General features: G+C 45.6%; 1 protein-coding gene across 3 annotated transcripts in view; it reads right to left on the reverse strand.

The window, feature by feature from the left end:
* Wasf3 (WASP family member 3) overlaps positions 1 to 6,281 on the reverse strand; it is a 97,771-nt gene extending 91,490 nt beyond the window's left edge. For all 3 annotated transcript variants that reach the window (XM_015998283.3, XM_006979640.4, XM_076561052.1), the window contains exon 1: positions 6,165 to 6,281. The gene's annotated coding sequence lies outside the window, so the exon portion shown is untranslated. The remainder of the gene's footprint in view (positions 1 to 6,164) is intronic.
* Positions 6,282 to 19,992: the final 13,711 nt, after the last annotated feature.

Here is a 19,992-nt window from a genome sequence, read left to right on the forward strand (position 1 = left end):
ACACCATGACCTAATGCAACCAAGGGGAAAGGACTGATTTGGCTTACCCATCCTGATCAAAGCCTGTCACGGAGGGAAGTCGGGGAAGGAACCTGAGGCAGGCACACAGGCAGGTCTCACAGAGGAGCACTGCTCACCGGCTTGCTCTCCACAGCTTGCTCAGCCGCCTTCTTGTAGAACCCAGGACCACCAGCCTAGGGGTGACACCACTCACAGTGGGCTGCCCCCCCCCCACATCAACCATTAGTCAAGAAAAGTCCCACAGACACTCCCACAGGCCAATCTGATAGAGGCCATTCTTCTACTAAGGTTCTCTTTTTCTAGGTGACTCTACCTGGGTCAAGCTGACAAACACTAACCAGTGTAACTTCTAATCCAAAGACCAAGACTTTAGGCTACCAAGATGGCCCAGTGGGTAAAAGCTCTTGCCGGTTGACTCCATGTTGGAAGGAAAAGGCAGAATCCTGAGATTTGACCTCTGACCACACACACATCAAGGCACACACAGACACACAGAAACAAACACGTGCACACCAAAACAGAAATTCAAAAACCAGAACTTTATCAGCTCTGAAATATGACATAAGTAGAAAATGTCCCACCACAAAACTTAGTTTTATGCAAAACAAAAATAATATAAACATTGTGTAAGATTAACTTGCGGCCATGTATATGATACATATAAAACATTCATGAATTCTGTGTTGTACTTGGGTCCCATACTCATGATACCTCATTATGTTATGCAGAAACTTCCAGCACCTAAAGCACTTCTGACCCTGGGCACTCCAGATAAAGGATACTTAAATAGAAGCTTGATCATGTAACCAATGGGACCTAAGACACAGGCATCCGAACCTGAGGACTGACTGCTAGTGTTCAAATGTAAACACTCCAAGGTCTAGTGTTAAAGTTTGACTGCCAGAGAAATGCGACAGGGAGATTGTAAAGTGAAGAGGTGGGGCCTTATGGGAAGTTTCAAGGAATTAGGGGTGTGGGATTGTAGGACTCAGTTTCTTCTTCCTACACCTACTCCGGCCTTGAAGTGACGAGTCTCTTATATCATGACGTAACATCTTGTCATATGCCTAAAGGTACCAGAGGGCAGACCGATCACAGACTGAACAGTGACCCAAAATAACCTTTCACTTCATAAGCTGGTTAGCTCAGGCATTAGTTCAGTAACAGACTGACAATGACTAGCACACTGAAAAGGAAAGAAACCCATAAAATTACACGGTAAAAGAGTCAACATATACATATATAATACATATTTACTCTAATTTATATATTTATAATAAGATATGTAAATGACAGAAGACATTTTCGACCACTTTCAATACCACTGCTCCACTGGGCTGGTGGTAAAGGGGATCCTAAGAACACGCCCCAGGAAAAATTTCAAAAGAGTACAAAGTGGGGGGCATACGTCTGGTGATGCAGGCCAATAATCCCAGCTATTCAAGGTGGAGGCAAGAGGAGCCAAGGTTCTGCTTGAGCAGCCTGGGTAACCAGCGAAACCTGTCTCCAATTAAGAACGCTTTAAGAAGATTTGGTGGTGGAAAGGATACCTAGCGTGGACAGGGCGCAGGTCTAATTGTTTGTACCATCCAGAAAAGGTAAAGCCAAAGCTGAAAATTATCCACAGATCCTGAGATCAGAACCAAGGCTTAGGAGCTTGACCTGAAACACGAGAGTGTACCGTGGGATATTCGGAGCATCTAAAATTAAAATAAAAATAATTTAAAAGAGTCCTCAGAAGAAAGAAAAAAACAGTGGTGAGCTCCAAGAGTGGGCATGGGACCAGGGAAAAACGATGGAAGAGCGACTGAAATGTGAGCATGGGAAAGTCACTCTATCTAGGGCTGTCTACCAGCCTAGGGGGGCGGGCTCTGACCCAAACAGAGCTGGCCTTGAGGCAAGTGCAAAACATAACTCAGAGAGAGTACTCATTCATCAAAGAAAAACAGCCAAAAAGGGACACTGCCCCTTTAAGGACAACATGACCTCAAGGGGAAGCCAAAGACAGACTAGCCCAAGCTGGGATCCATTCAAATAAGAACTACCCTGTTCTAAAATCTCCAAAAAAATTATCCTGTACCTGATGCCCTTCTCTGGTTCCCATCTGGAAAAAAGAATTTCTGCTCTTCTCTCTTCCTGGGGTTTTAGGAGCCCACCTACCCTGGCTGGCTCCTCTCTCTTCCCTTCATTTCTTAATCCACAGCAGCAAGGCTTGGGAGACTGCTCACCAAAGCTACTAATGAACCCCTGGGCAAACCCAACGGCTCCCCTGAAGTCCCTATGAAGAGGAACTTCTCTCTGACTCCTCCCATCCAAGTTCTCTATACTAACGCACAGCCATCCAGGTAAAACCCCAAAGGCCGCCCTTTACCTGGACTCCCTGCATCCACCCTTCATCCCCATCCCCTGCATCCACCCTTCATCTCCCCTCCCTAAGTCCACCCTTTACCGTTACCCCCAAAGTTCCAGAACAGCGCAGTCTACACTCCAGATCCCCACCCACTAGTAAACCCTGCTGCACCCCGGCCTTAGGGCTCCAGCCTGCATCACTAGGTGTCACCGTCACCTCAGGGTCACATGATGTCCTGGCTGCAGCGCTCTCCTGGTATAGGCTCCCTTGGACACCGTGACCTTCTTGCTTCTCAATCACCTCACACCTATCTTTCAAATGCAGAGTTCCTCAAATCTCATGCCACCCACCACTGTTCTTACACTCCAGAACACTTGTCCCGTGGCAGCTGAGACCTAGCCTGGACAAGCGTAAGCCGCCATCCCCCAATCACTAGCACCAGATGCTGCTGTCCCAATCTAAGCCTAGAAATCCCAGGCTGCCAACCAAATCACAGCCAGCAAGGACAACAGAGGACCACCCTAGAAGCACCACCCAGCCAACTAACGATGGCGTCCCAGCAATCCGACCTCTTCAAACCTCCCGCCTCCCAGCCCACCCTCTTCCGGTTCACCACATCTAACCATGGCTCTCTTTTGCTCAAAATCCTTCAACCACAGCCTACTGTCCACTGATGTTCCAACTCCACCATCAGCAACAGCCTACACTGCTTCACTCTCCCGTCTCACTTCGGGCTACTTCTGTGCGCTTACGCCCTCCAACTGTTTTCAGTGACTCCACTCTACCCTGCCCATCTCTCTGTACGTTAGTTCTCCCTCCTCTGAGACTAGAGCCGACTCCTTTTCATTCACTCACTCTGGGAGCTTTTCTCATCTCAGGACAACCCCTTAATCCTGGTCAGTGGTCCTCCTCTGAGGTTTTATGGTCCAGTCAGGATACAAACTGTAGGCTGGGCAGCAGTGGCGCATGCCTTTAATCCCAGCACTCAGGAGGCAGAGCCAGGAGGATCTCTGTGAGTTTAAAGCCAGCCTGGTCTACAGAGCAAGATCCAGGGCACGTACCAAAGCTACATGGAGAAACCCTGTCTCCAAAAACCAAAAAAAAAAAAAAAAGATACAAACTATAGCCAGTGTGCACACAGGAAGCTTCACAAGCAGCCAGCAGAGCTATCTATCCTGTTATCAGTATATTGCTACCGTACATGACAAACTCTAAGGCATCCTGAAGGCTGAAGAGAAGTAAATGAATACATTAGGTCACTCAGGAAGCTTGCCCATCATGATACTGACCACACTCCACTGTCTGCCAGAATAAAGTATGGAGATCTGAAAATCTCCTGTCTCTCACCTCTGTAACCCCAGCGGATAAGGTAATGCTTGGTACCGAGTACGCACTCACCTAAGTAGAAAAGGCCGCTTGAAAAAAAAAAATCAAACCAAATCTGGGGACTAGAGAGATGGCTCCGTGGACAGGAGGAGCACTTGCTGCTCTTCCAGAGGACTCCGGTTCAGTTCCCAGCACCCACATGTGGGCTCAAAACCATCTATAACTCCATTTCCAGAGGATCTGATATCCTCTTCTGGCCTCCATGGCGCTACATGCACATGGTGCATAGACATATATGCAGGCAAAACACCCATACACATTAAATACATAAAAACTTTCTAAACAGTCTGGAAAGACATACCCCACAGTTTAGTTAGTCCCGAAGAAAGAGCATTGTCGCAGACGCAGGCGGGAAGGGTAGAAGTCGACATTCTTTAGTCCATGCATCTCTGTATTGACATTAAACATTTTTTCCCACGTACATGTGGTTCCAAATGCCCAAAAGTAATGTCAGAAAGGACGCCTAGCAAAGTGAGAGCGCTCTGAGGCTGGGGAGACAGCTCAGGGGGTAAGAGCTTGTTAGACACGCATGAGGACTGGGTTTGGGGCTCAAGCAGCCACGTAAGAAGCCAGGCAGGCACAGCTGTGCACCTATAACCCCAGCACCGGGGAGGAAGCGGAGGCAGAGACAAGGGGATCGCAGGGGTTGATGACCATCCGCTAAAAAAAAAAAAAAGACAAAAACTGAGGGCTTAAAGTTTAATGAGACTGTGCCTCAAGAAGGTCAGAGATCAACAGAGGACCCACAGACACACATACACACACATGTACACTAGACACACCAAAACAAGCACTTAAAAATAAGTTAATTAACTTGCAAAGAATGGAGAAGGTGAGCAATCTGAAGTCTGGGCAGCAATTTAGAGACACACTCCCAAGGGAGAACCACAACCTACATTCTTCAAAGGAAATTTCTGGAATCAGAAAACCAGTAAAACACAGCACAGACAGGTCTTTTCGTATCCATCGGACAAAACCGTTTCCATGCAAGCATTCCAATTGCCTGTCAACATGTAAGTCTCTGTGAAAACCGTACAGTGTGTCTACACAGACACACTGATGACGGACCACGTTGGGGGTGAGGGGGGTTGTCAATGTTGGCACGACCACCTAGCGAAATGTGTTCCAGCTTTATCTGCAGAATTTTTGAGATGACCGGCAACCATCAGTGAGAGCGAGGTTATAAATTTTGAGCAGACCGGTCAAGCCATGCTCTAAAGCAGCTTCACTTGAAAAAGCCAACTGCGCAAACGTGAGGTTTATACATGGGTCTAGAACAAGAGTCTTTCCCCTGCTGTAAGTAAAGCATCACAAACACCAGTCCAAGCGAGGTCTCCTTTACAATGCAGCGAGCTTTGAACATCTAAAACAACACAGCTTTCTTAAAAATCAACTCTGAAGATCTTTTAAATTCAGAAACTGAGCGCTACAAAGCAGCTATGAGACTCCTGGGAGAAGGAAGCCGAGAGGATACGATCTTTAACTGCCTTTGGGAAAGGTCAAACCTGCTCTCTCTGGTTTTGACTCTCAAGCACATGAAAGAACTGGCTGAAAAGATCCACTCACTGCATTGTCTCGCTGCTTGAATAGGAAAGTTTGGTAAAGCATACACAAAACAGCCGGTGCTCGGGAGAATTTGCCCTGGACGAGACAGAGAAACCAGCCAAGTGTCTAACACTCTAAGCTCGGTGTGGTGTAGTGTCGCAGGTATTGTCACCGTTTCAGACAAGCTAAACTTTCAAAATGTAAAACATTTCAAATGCTCGGTCTCTCTCTCCCCTTACAAAAACGTGGATTCAGAATCTTAAAAGTCAAAATATCATGCCTCATTAGGCATTTGAATTCAACAGCTTCGACGCGGAATAAAAAGGACCCTTTTTAACCTTCGTCTATTGAAAACTCAAAAAAAAAAAAAAAAATCACTGCTAGAAGGCAATCACCACATTAAAACCAACCCCTAAATGATAAAGAATCCCTTACTCCACTCAACAGCAGCCAAGAAGATGACAGGCTCCCTTTAATCCCAGGCCTATCGCATAGTTTCTCAATAATTAAGAACTCTGCTCTCCACTGCAGAGAGGCCAAACCAAGAGCAAAAACCGGCATTTGCTGGGAAGAACCAAAGCCAGAGGGGGGGAAAGATGTTCAGTCCGGGAAGCTGCGCCGTGGACCAGGCCGGGAGCAGCCGGAGCCTCGGTGCACGCGGCCCGCAGGACCCCGGCGCAGGCCAGGCCGCACGCGGGACGGGAGCTATGGGGATGAAGGATGCGCAGGGAGGATGCGGCGCCACCTGCGGCCGGGAGGGACCAGGGCAGGTCCGCAGCCCGAGCGCGGCGCCCCCGGAATCGCGCTCCACGTCCCCCAGAGGTCGGCCAGGAGCCTGGCAAGGACCCCCAGCCGCACTCACCGTGCCGCGATCCCGGCTCCATCGTCCCGCCGCCCGCACCGCAGCGCGCAGCGGCGACAGACGCCGCCCCCGGCCCGGCACCGCGCGGCCACGCCCCCTTCGCGGCCAGGGGGCTGGATTGGCGAGCGCTGCGGCCAATGGTGAGCGGTCAGGAGCGGGCAGCGTAGGCGCTGCGGGGGCGGGGCGTTGCGGAGGAGGCGGCGCCTCCTCAGGCCTCCTCCTCCTCCTCCTCCAAGGTGGGGAGCTAGAGGACCCGGGTATTCCCTCTGCTTGCAGACCCCATGAGTCACCACCTGTAGCCTACCCTTCACCTGGGTCTCCAGGGCTTCTGACACAAGCTGTCTACATACCTGTAGGGCCTCAGACGCCGTGCAGGGCTGAGGATTCACCCAAGCCTGAGAGGATTATAGCCCTGTCATCAGTTGGCATTAAGCCCCGATCAGATCGGTTCAGGGCCCTCCCATCATTTTCACCCACAGATTCCTCTTCCCTCTGTCTTCACCCATTTCCAAATCCTGTTCCCCCACCTATGAGGAAAGCCACACTACCTATTAAAGAGGACAGTCTTGAACTATCAACTCATCCCAGTCCCAGCTGGTGCCAGATAACTGAAAAATAAGCGAAAATAAACAAGACAGGGAAGAAAAGGAATAAAAGAGAAGACAGTATGCTCTCCCAGGTTCCAAAGGAAATGAGTTTTACAAACAGAAGTGTTACAGATGCCTTTTGTTTTTATTTACAAACCAGATCACAAAATGGAAACTGGTGTGTGTGTGTGTGTGTGTGTGTGTGTGTGTGTGTGTGTGTGTGTGTGTGTGTAATCCCAATATACATAATCCCAATAAAGAGCTCAAGAAAAACTGATTCAGGTCGTCTTTAAGGTATGTAATAAACTAGCCACGCGTAAATGCCTAACTGTTGATAGAGATTTTAGCAGAGTTCACACCACCAGAAAGACAGCAGAAAAACCATGCACCATTCACAAAATCTACACTGCTTTCCAAGAATTTTAACAGCTCTATCCTCAGTTTCCACAACGTAGCAATGTGGAATATACAGGTAAACAAGATTTCAGTTCCTCAATATTCTAAACATTGACACTGGGATGATAAATTTATGCCCAGCCCAAAGATGAATTGACATTCAAATTAAAATTGTCTTTCCTCCTTTTCATCTGTTCTTACCCAGGGGAATGGGTGCCCTGTGTATATCCAGGTCATTGATCAAGAACTCCAAACGCTGAAGGTGTTTGATACCCAGAATGCCTTGTCTTGCTAGTTAACATTTTCCCCAGTAACCTTCCCCGTACCTGAGCTGCTCTAGACTTGCTCTGAACGTACTGTGATCCCTAATTGGCTGTTCCTGGAGTGTTGGCAGTTGCTACATGCAGGTCACTGCCCTTTAACTAGATCTCAGTTCCCTGGGGAAGACATCACTTTATTCTCTGCTTCCATCCAGTGTGATACCATGTACCATCATACTGAGTATGTAGTGCATATAACTTACTGTTAGCATCATGTCCACAACATACTAAAATTATTTCAAATGCACTACACCTCTAAACAAGAAGTCTGGAGCAATCACCAGAGCTCCTGCAAAAACATCTCCATGGTGTCACATGTCTCGGGCTTTTTAGAGTCATTAGTAACATGTCCCTCATGTGTGACGCTTGCCACCATCTTTACAAGATGGCTCCTGTAGACATTGCATCACATTCAGGAAAACGGTGGATAGACAGACAAAGGGTGAAAGATGAGTGATTTCCATGCCAGGGGGTTCGACCCCTTTTAACAGTCTTTCCAGGAAGCCCCAGTGAGCACCTTCTCTTTGCTTCTTCTTAGTCAGACCTGTGTCACGTGGCTACAAAGGAGTCAAAAGCGTTACATATTTAAGATAGAAAGACATCCAGTTTCTGCTAGTAAGAGGGGAAAAGTGTGCAGAGCCTGTGTATGGCCAGTACCTGCCCAAGTTGCTAAATAAGTAAATTCATGACTGAGTCTCCCATTTGCCTTATTCATGAGAAGACCCGCATTATAAAAAGCTACTGAAATCTCAGTATAAGAAAACAATGTACAGGGTTTGAAAATGAGCAATATATCTGATCAAACCCTTTGTCAAAATGGTCATGGGAAAGCACAGGGATCGAATAGGTGTATGCTCCACCAAATACACCGTTAGGGAGTTATAAATTAAAACACAAATTGAACAGCACAGCATACATACTGGATTGACTGAAATCCAAAAATGCAACAATGCCAATCGTTGGCAAGGATGCAGAGCCACAGGACTGCTCATTCACTGCTGCTGGGAATGCAAATGGCACAGGCACTCTGGAGGACAATCTGGCAGTTCCACACAAAGTAAAGACTAGTTTTTCCATAGGGTCCAGCAAACACATTTTTAGAAATTTATCCAATGGAATTAAAATGTATCCAAGTGCATACAAAACTCACACCTCAGACTGGAGAGATGGCTCAATGGTTAGAGAACTCGATGCTCTTGCAGAGGACAGGGTTTTAAGTCCCAGCACCCATAGAGAGCTCACAAGCATCTGTAACTCCAGTTCCAGGGATCAGACACCCTGTCCTGACTGCTATAGGAACTGCACACACATGGTATACATATATAAGTCATATACACATACACATAAAATAAATATTTTTTAAAATCTTAAAACATATGCTTAAATGTTTAGCCATGATCACTAAACACTGAAAGAAACCAAAATGTCCTTACTGGTAAGGAGATAGCCAGTGGTGTATTCAGATAGTGGATATTCCACAAGGAGAAAAATTGAGCCACAGAGCCACAAAAGAATATTGAAACCACTCACAGCTAAATAAGAGAAGCCAGTTGTGGGGGGGAAAACTGTGTGTTACATGATTCTGAAAATGTGACATTCTGAAAAAGTCAAAAATACGAAGAGCACCAATCAGTAGTTGCTAGGGGGCGGGAAGTAGAAAAGCAAAAGTAGACCCTTAGGACAATGCAGTGCCCCTGGAGGTGACACTACAGTGGCCACGTGTACATCACACATTTGTCCAGACCCAAAGAATGAAAAGTTCTCATGTAAACCGTGGGCTCTCTTTAATCAAAATGCACCTACATGGGCCTACCAATTGAAACAAGTGGGCCACACTAATACATTTATAACCAAAACTAGGAGGAGAGGCTGGGTGCCTGGAAATGTGTGTGCTTACATACTGAATTATTTTGTAGATCCAGATGTCCTTTCTAAAATGAGTTCATCGTTGACAATGACAGACCCATAGAAACTGTAGTCAACACAATGAAGACAAACTTTCATCGTCTCAAAAGGTCACCTTTGCCCTAGCGAGGTCACAAATTACGTCCGAGTCTCTCCTCACATAGATAATTAAGTTCTCATGCAACTTTGTATTGAAAACCTTCCAAACGCAGCAGAAAAGGTAAGGGATTGTAGGATGAATGCCTGTTGTATTTTGTCATTGTCACACACTGCCACATCCGCTTTTCCTCCTGCAGGTGCTCACTCTCGCTCCCTTTGGCCCTCACACTTTCTCCCTCTTCTTTTCTCTCTCTCTCCCTCCATCCCTCCATCTCTCTCCCCCTTGCTCTCTCTCCATCCCCCCTCCTCTCCATCCCCTCTCTTCCTCTAGCCACCTAAGTTATTTAACTAAACCACTTGGAGGCAAATTCCAAACACAAACACATTTGACACTAAATGTGTTGGTTTTCCATCAGAGTTGGAAAAAAATTTTTGCCTGAGAAAATTAACTGTAAAGGTGGGGCATTGTATTTTGACTATGGTACATACAGAAGTCCAGGTCCCTGTTTGCTTAGCTCATGACTTCATGACTGTTGCTTTGGGCTCCTAGTAAGACAGGACATCATGACAGGAACCCTGTGGTGACTGCTTACTTCATAGTGGTTATGCAAAACAGGAAGAAGAGGTGGAAACCCCACTATCCCTTTCTCCTTCAAAGGTAATTCCGCAGTGACCCCCCTCCTCATACAAGATCCCAACTCTTAAAGGACCCACGGCCTCCCAACAGCACCTTCACACGTGGGCTTTTGGGAGAAATTTAAAATTCAAACCATATCACTAAATACTTCAAACAACTATCTCAAACTTCCTTCACTTCTTAGGCGTATAAGAAAGGCATGTGGGGCTGGAGAGATGGCTCAGAGGTTAAGAACACCGATTGCTCTTCCAGAGGTCCTGAGTTCAATTCCCAGCACCCACATGGTGGCTCACAACCATCTGTAATGAGATCTGGTGCCCTCGTCTATATATGATAAATAAATCTTTAAAAAAAAAAAAAGATGCCGGGCGGTGGTGGCGCACGCCTTTAATCCCAGCACTCGGGAGGCAGAGCCAGGCGGATCTCTGTGAGTTCGAGGCCAGCCTGGGCTACCAAGTGAGCTCCAGGAAAGGCGCAAAGCTACGCAGAGAAACCCTGTCTCGAAAAACCAAAAAAAAAAAAAATAAATAAATAAAAAAAATAAAAAAAAAAAGAAAGAAAGAAAGAGAAAAAAAGGCATGTAGTGGCATCCTAGAGACCAGGCACTCAGACTTCACTGTGCCTCCTTTTATTTTTGCTATAAATATTCAGCCACCTGATATGAGCCAGCATCCTACTAAGGTGGCAAAATTAAATTTGGAACAAGGCTAGAGGGGATCAGCCATCATGGTGGTGAGAATTCTGGTGATGTGAGTGACTGTTAATGTTCCATGGAATCCTGTGTGAGCAGCACAAGGTGGAGCCAGACTTGAGCCCACCCCTTTCTATGTATGGGATGCATCTGTCCAGCGTTATTACGTACCTGGACAGCTTTCAATCATAATCCTAGTAAGAGCATCACAGTGACATTTCTAAAACCTCTCAAAACACGCCATCTTTGTTCCTTGGCTAATCACACTCTTGGGTAGGTTTCCCAAGTTAAAAGAAGTAAGGCTCTAGAAGTCCATCTGTGCTTGGAATGGATAGTGATGGCCCAGGTCTTTTCTGAGACACTTTATAAATTAGACATTTGCTCATTAATTGGTTTAGGCTCTCTTTTGTGATTGTTAACCTGTTAGTAGAGAAACAATTGTCATTCTTCTGCACTTAATAGCATGTCATCTTACAGAAAAATTACACACTGTTTTGTATCAGATGCAGAATTCAGTCTCACTTCGGGAAGGCTGAAGAACAAAGAGGTGCCACTAATTAAGAGAATATAATTAAAATATGTAAGAAATAAAATTATAAAGATACAATCATTGCCATTGCTCCTGACATGTTCATTTGTATTTGTTCTCAGAATGAAGTGAAATGACTACAGATACTTGGCTTCTCGGGAATTAATTTAGATCCATGCATAAATTTTTACTTATCTACTTCACTTATTCTAGCTTCCTTAAAAAATAAAAATAAAAAAGCAGTATTGGGACTTGAGAGGCAGAGGCAGGTGGATTGCTATGAATTCGAGGCAGCCTGTCCTACATAGTGTCCTGCATAGCCCAGGCCAGCCAAAGGCTACATAGTGAAACCCTAGATCAAAGAAAATAATAGTATTGGAGGCTTGAGAGAAGGCGCATCAATTAAGAACACTTGCTGGTCTTGCAGAGGACCCATATTTAATCCCCAGCATCAACATGGCAGTTCACAGCCCCTGTAACTCCAGTTCCAGGACATCTGGTGCCCTCTTCTGGCTTATGTATGTATATATGCAGACATTCATATGCACAATTAAAAATAAATCCTTTTTAAAATTTAGAAATTAGTGTTTATTCTCATCTTGACCCAAGAGTCATGTAAGCATATCCAGTATGCATACATTTCATAGGGATAAAATCTCCAGTTATGTAAAGATCCAGGTCTTAAATGGAAATCTTTGCTGAATTACCTCACAGCAGCAGGACAATATATTGGTGATAAGCTTATCATGAGGGAAGCAATGTTAGAGATGAAAATAACAGACGTTTATCACGAACTCACGGTGTGCAGATATGTGTTCTCATGTCCATTCTGCAGTGAAAATATAAAGAAGTGTTATTTTCCCTAATACCATCCAGGTTATTTTACAGGTAAGCTATTTTTTCCAATAACCCAGGACAGTCACTGTGGTGGTTTGAATTAGAAATGTCCCCCATAGGCTTAGATGTTTAAACACTAGGTCCCCACTAGGTGGCGCTGTTTGGGGGAGGTTCTGTAACCTTTAGAAGGGGGAGCCATGCTGATGAAAATATGTCACTGAGGGTGGATTTGGGCATGGATAGCGTCACCCTGCTTCCAGTTTGTGTCTCTGCCTCTGGCCTGTGGAAGGGGTATGGTTGCTCAGCTCCCTGCTGCCATGCCTGTCCTGCCATGATGGACTCTCCCTCCAGAACCATAAGCTAAAATAAACACTTTTGTCCGTAAGTACCTTAAGTCATGGTGTTTTATCACAGCAAGAAAAGGTAACTAATAAAGCTGCAGATGTTGGTGCTCTTGCCAGGGGGAGTAGCATGGCCACAGGAAGACAGCATTTGACAAATAGCTGGCTTGTGATTCTTTCAAAGCAGCTCCCGCCCCCAGTTCCCACTCCCGCAACCCAAGGTCAGCATCCTCACTTCTGCTTCGTTTCTCCTTCTTTTATTCTCCCTCAGTCTGTCTCACAAGGATGGCGGGAGTTTTTAAAATATAGCCCCAACCTCATCTATCTCCTGTTCAGAAGCCCTCGGAGGAGGTTCCCACTCTCTACCAAACAAATCCAGCTGTCCTCACGTACTCTCAGCATTGTCTGTCTGTCCGTCTTCATCTGGGAGGCACTGCTATCTTCATAGCTCAAAACCTGCTTTTCTTTGAAGCTTTCCTGGGTAGTTGACCTGACTACCTCTGTCATTCTTCTGGGCTTTCCATGGCATTAGGGCCTTTTTTAAAAAATTAAATAAAATAAAAACATTGTTCTCTATAGCAGTGGACATTCTTCCTTGGAGGAGGTTATTTCTAATTCCTCAGCGGCAATCACATGCTCAGCAGCTAGCTTGTGGTTGTTCAATGAATATTCATGATATCCTAACATTAACTAGTGTCCCAGCAATCTAAACAGTACTTAGACAGTGGGTTCAAAAGGAACATGGGGAGATGGCTCAGCCAGTAGAGTGCAGATTGTGCAAGCATGAGGACCTGAAGCTGATACCCAGCAGCCAGGTGATAAAAATAGCCAGGTGTGACGTCACATGTTTGTAATCCCAACGCTGGGGAGTCAGAGTCCGGTGGATCATTGGGACTCACTGACCTGCTAGCCTGGACTAATTGGTAAGAACAGGTCCCAGGGAGAAACTGTTTCATAAAACAATAAAAAGTGAGTGGGCCCTGGGGAATAATATCCAAGGTTGACCTCCATATGCAAACACGGATATGTGTGCAGATGTGCGTGTGTGGGAGCACACACACACACACACACACACACACACACACACACACACGAAAAAAGAAATAAAATAAAATTACGTCGCCTGTAGGGAAATGGATAGAGTTGAAGATCATGATGCTACTGAAGTGAGCCAGACACAGATAAATATCATGTTTACTTTCATATACAAAATACAGATTTTAGCATATGAAAAGACACACACACACACACACACACACACACACACACATATATATATTATACATTATACATTATATGACCACATAATTCAGACTGAGGGAAGAAAGAGGACTAAATGATAAGAGAACGTAATGAGGAGAGGAAAGACATATCTCATATGTCTTCTCATACATAGAATACACATGTGTATATGGGGAAGAAGAGGCCGTGGGAAGGGCAGAGGGGATTGTGAAAGGGTCGTGGGGTAGTATGATCAAAGTGCAATGATATCCATGAGTGACAACGAAACTCAGTATTTTTATGCCAACTAAAAATAATAATAATGACAAAGCCAGGTATGATGGCGCACACCTTTAAATCCCAGCACTTTTGAGGCAGAGACAGGTAGATCTCTGTGAGTTTGAGGCCAGCCTGGTCTACAAAGCGAGTTCCAGGACAGCCAGGGCTACACAGAGAAACCCTGTCTCAAAAAACCAGAATAGTAACAACAACAACAAGAGACAGAGGGCTCCAAGGCAGCAGGCTTGAAAACATCTGTGGCAAACATGTGGAGAATAGGCATCCCCACTTCAGGATGGGGCTGAAGAGATGACTCAGTGGCTAAGAGCACTTGTTGCTCTTCTAGAGGACCTGGGTTCAATTCCCAGCAATCATGGTGGCTCACAACTGTCTGTAACTCCAGTTTCAGGGGATCTGGTGTCCTCATCTGGTCTGTCTTGGCACTGCATACACATGCAAGCAAAACACCCATACACATACAATTAAAAAATAAGTAAATTTCAAAAAAAAAAATTTCCAGGAAGATGCTGGTGGCCATGTGACTATTGGCTGGCAGAGTGTGATACTCCATGTAGTCTGGACAGTGCACGTTACCTGTTCCCACACTGCTCAGCCCTGTGTGCCATGACACAGCTAGCTTCCCCTTACCCTCAGGAGGCAGACGCACAGCGCTAGACTTGCTGAGGGAAGAGACATAGGAAACATCAGGACTTGCAGTTACCTGGTTGCTGAGACAGTGAGTACACCAAGATATGTGCAGGACACACTTAGTCATGACTCGTTGCTCATTTCCTCTGGATTCTAGAATCTCAGAGGATTGGATGCACAGGACATGACCTCTTGAATCAAGCCTATGTGGATTAAATTCCAAATCCATAGTTTACTCGGGTGAACTTAGCATCTCTACGCCCCTACTGCCCTCATATAATAAGTATTTAAGTAGCTACGCAGGGGTTGGTGAGAACACTTGCTGCTCTGCCAGAGGCGCCAGTTTTGTTCCCAGCTCACACCCGCCTGTCACCCACATGACTGCTCACACCTGCCTGTCACCCACATGACTGTTCACACCTGCCTGTCACCCACATGACGGCTCACACCTGCCTGTCACCCACATGACTGCTCACACCTGCCTGTCACCCACATGGCGGCTCACACCTGCCTGTAACTCACATGACAGCTCACACCTGCCTGTCACCCACATGACAGCTCACACCTGCCTATAACCCACATGATGGCTCACACCTGCATGTCACCCACATGATGGCTCACACCTGCCTGCAACCCACATGAGAGCTCACACCTGCCTGTCACCCACATGACAGCTCACACCTGCCTGTAACTCACATGATGGCTCACACCTGCCTGTAGCCCACATGGTGATTCACACCTGCCTGTAACTCACATGACAGCTCACACCTCCAGTTCTAGGAGATCCAGTGTCTTCTTCTGGCTTCTGGAGGTGCCTGCATGCATGTGGAACACAGTCATACATTCAGACCCATGTACATAAAATAAAATAATAGAAAAATTATGCTTAAGAAAGACATTAATAATACCGTTCTCACCATCCTTTCCTCTTTATGTTTTGTGATTAGTGAGATCAATTCCCTTCATCATTGAAGTAGTTTGAATCTGCAGTGTTCCCCCCAAAAAAATCCTAAAGGCTGAGACCCCAGGATGGCACTATTGGAAGATTTTTCTGAGGTGGAGCCTAATGAGAGGCTTTTCGGTTATGGGGGAACCCTGGGCCCCTCCTTTCTCTCTTTAACTCCCACCATTATGCTCTGCCTAACCACAAGCTCAAAGCAACTGGACCCACCCTTCATGGACTTAAACGTTCAGTACTGTAAGCCCAGTTAACCTTGCCTCTTTACAAACTAATCATCTCAGGTACTTACAATTATAATGTTGGAAAGCTGACCAACAAAACCTCCCGAAGGAAGTGTGTTTGCAGTCAGTGTTTTACAGGACAAACAGAAGAGTGGCCTGCGGGTGACCTACTCTAAGCCCGTAATGCAAAATAAGGCTCACTGTACACATTTTAAACAAATAGGAACTAGGTCGTGTGGTATGCCTATAGTTTCCAATAAAGAATTCTATTTTTGAAATACACCCTACAGACTGATGTAGCTGAGGACAATGGCCCTCGGATGGCCCCAAATTTGGCTATTAAACTATAGCATCTTCATTTTATTGGTTGGGTTATTACTATACCCAGTTTGCTTCTAAAATAAACATCGCACACTCTCTTCCAGAGCATCCTGTGCAAAATTACCTGTGGCAGCCACTGAGGATTGGCTTTTATCTGTGTGCTGTGGTGAGGTAGAGTGATATAAGCCACTAGGCCTTTGGCGGAAATCAAACAAATCCCAGGTGGATGAGAATTGAATGACTTGCCTTCATTATTAGAGTCCCCTTGACACCAAGGCCTGGGGGAGGGGTTTGCCATTTAACTATCTATGCCCATATGCACGAGTTATCGTATAACAACTCTGCTTACAAAACAAATATTTCTCACAGATTTGGATGTTTGTTAAATTTTATTTTTCCTCAGAGAAACCCTCAATAAGAAGATATTTCACCAGTCAGTCAGGCACCTAATATATATGGAAATTGAATGACTTGCCTGCCATCACAGGTCCCAGTTTCTTGACTGGCCAGGTTTCTGGTCTGAATCAGTCTGTTAGCAAGGACCATGTTTCAGTCAATTCCATGATGCCTGTGTCAGGTCCACTAGCCCTCCCGACCAGTGTAAGACCATCAGGTTCTTGGTTACTACAAAACACTAACTGTATTCAATAAGCATTTGTAGAGAGGCAAACTGCAAGGTACTCCGTAGAGTGTCGTGTGCCAAGAGCACTACTGCCGTCTGTTATTAGGACCCCTGCATCATAGAAGGAAACCCTAAACTTGTAATGCAGCAATTTTAAGCCAGAAGTGGGCAGGGATCGGGCGAAGAGCAGCCGGATGCAGACAAGCACCACACCACCCTCCGATGCCCGCACAGCACTCCTGCCCCTGACCACCGCAGATCTCAGCTGGCCCAGGAGCTTAGGGCACTTGGTCTCTTACTCAAGTGTCTAGGAAAATGCCTGCCCACCAGTCACACTGCTTAGCATATGCTGGGTGAGACATATGCATAGCTCTAGAGAATTGAAACCATATAGGAAACCTGGAAACAGTTCAGTGGGAGCCGCCAGGCCAGAATCTGGCTTTCCCTCTGACCGCTAAGAGGCCAGGTGCATCCACTCCCCTGGCCAAGAGTGGTCCTGCAGTCTCCATGGTAGCAGACTTTACCAAAGAGACTTGGGATGCTCCGCTTCTCAGAGCCCTGTAAGAAGCCACAGTGCTGGACTCATCACTTTCATTCTTCTCTAGATGGTGAGAAAACATCTTGTGTTGTGACATTGCTTAGACAAATTCAAGCTAATTAGCTTCAGTGCTATTCTTGGCTATATTTTGATGTTTTTGATGAGCCTGGCCTATAATACCAGATAATACAAGGACGCCTACGTGTGGCGCCTGCTCTCTGTGACAGGTGTGGTTCTGACGGAAAGCTATCTACTGACTTATCAACATTACTCCAACACCTCCCAATTCTTGCTGTAAAACTGATTTGAAACAAGATCTCAGTATGTAGCCCTGGTTGGCCCAGAACTCTCTGCATGGTGAGATCTCATCACAAATCATCAGTTTTATATCAAGAACTAGGAAAGATGAAAGAGCATTCTTGATATACAAACTGGTATAGTTCTCTTTAAGTCAACCTTGTACTCACTGTGTAGACCAGGCTAGCCTAGAACACAGAGATCCACCTGCTCCTAGCTTCCAAGCACTGGGATTTAAAAGTGTGCACCACCACACCTTGATGAGACCGGCAAAATATTTCCTAGTTGTCCTCATTCCCAAGTCCAGCTTTGGATCCTTACAAATTCTTCCCAATCCTCTCTAGCCATGTTACTGGAAAAGGACCGGTATACACAGGCATGCTTAGATGCAAAAAAGCTTCCAACCATCTGTCCATCATCTGTCTGTCCATCATCCGTCTGTCCATCCACATATCATCTATCTGTCTACCAAGATGCAAAATCACAGTTTTTAACACTTTTTTTTTTTGAGGGACCATCTCTGTGTGGACAACAGCTGCTGGGATCTCAGCGATCAATCCTTGTTAGGCTAAATATAGCTACAGCTAATGATCGATTGACAACTGCGGAGAAGCCTCATTGAAAGCAGTTCCCCACTCAATTACTGGTGGAAGCCGGAAGAGGTCAAGGAGAGCCCAGCTAGGGAAGCTGTCACTGCCCCTCCCAATCTTTCTGAATTCCAGATTTTTGAAAGACAGGCTTGATGCCTCTGACCTTCATGTCTTCGGCGTGTCAAAGAGACCACAGCTGGGACGCTTGCTGCACAGTGTCCCGTCTTTCCAGCTTGTCCACTCTTCATCCCCGAGAATTCAGGGTGGGAATTTCATGGAACGTTACCGTTTTGCTCCCTAACTCATGTCTACATTCAACCCAGCAATAGTTTTCCTCATCAGACCTCTCAAAGGGAAGTAATTTTCCCTTTGAAAATTATCCTTATTTCATTTTAGCAATTATCATGAAGACTAAAAGTCTTTTATAATCAATAAATCATACATTTTTCACTCCTCAAAACTTTGCCCACTTTAACCCTCAAAAATTTCCAGTTTAGGGGTCTATTTTCAAACTTATCAGATAGCCATAAATCTGTACTTGACTCACCCCAACATGTGCATGGGAACTCCAAGGGTCAAGCAGATCAAGAACAATGCTTCAGGACAAACAAAAGGCCCCGGGGTCAGAATTAGGGAAGATACCTCCCATCTCTCCCACATCACCCCCAAATCATAGTGCTTTGGCATGCATTAAAGAGTAAGGTGCCATCTTTCCAATGGAAACATCACCAGGACACAATGTCCCCAAACCCTATCCTGGCAGCCATACTTTAATATTCTCTTATTCCTTTTGTACCTTAGCCTGTGTGCCTACATTGGCTCCATTAGCGCTCTAGGCTCCTTGTGTGCAGACACGATTTCTGTGTGCTCCAAAAAGATGCCTTTTAAGAAAATCTCAAGATCAATCAAACATCTATTCCAACCCAGGCAATCACACTTTCTGGCAAGTTTAAAGTAGGCTTCATGCAAGAGGTCATGCAGCATACTGTTTGATACAGATAAAATATTAAATGTGTGACGCTCAGCCCTCATTTTCAGATAATGTCACTTCAGTACACAAGGCTTTGTGTGAATAGGTGCTTGGTGCTCTAATCAGTCCTGGGCAACAGATACAGCACAGCAGTTAAGATTCTGTAGCTCTCTGACTAATGGAAGATAATATCTGAACAAGAAGTGTGGTCTAGATGGAGACTAATAAATGGTATACATTTTATTTGCCAAGACATGTAGGAGGTAAATAGAAAAGAACACGCTAGCAAATTTAGCGTTTTTGCATCTCTAAATATAAAGCTGCTGACTTCAGGCCAAGAGCACAGCTTTGCATGGCTCCCCAAACTAAAACTGGCCAAGAATGAGATGCACAGTTATTAGCACCAAGACCCCATCAGACATCCGTGATTTTCAACTCAGATGGCAGATTAAAAGGGTGAGCCAGCTGGTACTGTCTGTTATCTGCAGCCTTCCCATAGAACAAAGGTCAGTGTTAAGTGCAAGGTTAATCTCTCTGTAGGTGTGAGGCAGAGAAGTGAACTATTCCATCAAGGCAGTCAGTCAGGTCTACATGCTGCAGGTTCTCCAGGTGAAAACTTGCATTCTCTCTCTCTCTCTCTCTCTCTCTCTCTCTCTCTCTCTCTCTCTCTCTCTCTCCTTATTTTTTTTTTTGTGTGTGTGTGTGTATTGCAACAGGGTTTCTCTGTATAGTCCTAGATGTCCTGGAACTCACCCTGTAGACCAGGCTGGCCTCAAACTCACAGAAATTCACCTGCTTCTGCCTCCCCAGTGCTGGGA

The sequence above is a fragment of the Peromyscus maniculatus genome, chromosome 23, assembly GCF_049852395.1.
Source record: "Peromyscus maniculatus bairdii isolate BWxNUB_F1_BW_parent chromosome 23, HU_Pman_BW_mat_3.1, whole genome shotgun sequence".
Lineage (NCBI taxonomy): Eukaryota > Metazoa > Chordata > Mammalia > Rodentia > Cricetidae > Peromyscus > Peromyscus maniculatus.